We start from the raw sequence: 1,325 nt of genomic DNA, 5'->3' as shown, positions 1-1,325 counted from the left end.
TCTTAAAGATATTTAAATCAAACAAGTATACACTGTTGGCTGTATTTCTGTTTGCTCTTAATAGTTTCCTGTTGCAAAAGCTAACCAAATGATATATTTTAATGTATGTACAGTCTTCTGATGCTCCTGCAATAAGTTGTGATTATTTTTGGATTGCAATGTATCAAAAGCAAATATGGATAAATGTGGGGGAAAAAAGGTAATTAATAAGGTAATCAATTTTTGAATGCTGCACTAGGATAATTAAAACGTGATTATAATAGAGGAGGTCAGATATGTTTATCACAGATAAATGTAAAGAGTAAACAAGACTCTTTATCCATGATAGCAGCTCTGTGAGGCTGTACTATAGGCACAGCTGATGTCAGCATGCTAACATCCTCACAATGTTAATGTTTAATGTTAATCATGTTCATCATCTTAGTTCATCACTATGGCAACTGATAATTAGCCAAAAACTGTTGAGGCTGATGTTATTGGTGGGATGTCATTAATGTTGCAGGTATCTGGTCATAAAGTATAAACATTGAAAATGTTGACCTGATGATGATGCTAGATGAAAATTATTATTAAATTATTATTATTAAATTATTAATTAAAAATTATTATTATTATTATTATTATTATCATATAATACAATGCTTAAATTAATAACTGTAATGCAATTAAATTTATTTGTCACCATATGTTAAATTAAACGAATAAATATGTTAAAAATTAATTGTATTTGTATTTATTTATTTATTAATTTACATTTGTAGAAGCATTTGTAGCTATTTATTTGAATATATATTTACTTATTCATTTATTCACATATTTCTTTATTTGCAATTTTGTTATATATACTTTTATTTATAATTTTGTTAAAAAAATAAATGTGTCAGCTTCATCCATTAAAAGTTAGTGGGCGGGTAAAGCCTCTGATTGGTTGATCGAGCTATGAGTTTGGACTGTGATGTGGGGACGCTGAAATCACTCCTGAAGAGGGGGCCTGTCTGTGATATAGCATGTAGCAAAATACAGTAAACAGTTAGGAGGAAATAAAAGTATATAACAGTGTGTCTTAATAATTCATGTTAGTTAAAATAAGCTATATTCAGTGATATATAGTAGCATCCAGTTTTGTTTATATTAAGACCTAACTCTCAGGCATGCACAGTATGTATACTAGCAAACTGTCAACAGGCCATCGTCAAAACTGATCACTGTGGCGGTGTTCACTGCTATCAACTTCCTGCTTTACCTCACTGACCTGGCCTATACTGCCTGAGAAAAAAAGAGACAAAGGAGGGAGACACACTGAGCGATGAAGAACATAAATAAAA

The sequence above is a fragment of the Morone saxatilis genome, unplaced genomic scaffold (assembly GCF_004916995.1).
Source record: "Morone saxatilis isolate NCDOM2014 unplaced genomic scaffold, NCSU_SB_2.0 Contig4, whole genome shotgun sequence".
Classification (NCBI taxonomy): domain Eukaryota; kingdom Metazoa; phylum Chordata; class Actinopteri; family Moronidae; genus Morone; species Morone saxatilis.
Note: the sequence above shows the minus strand (reverse complement) of the source record.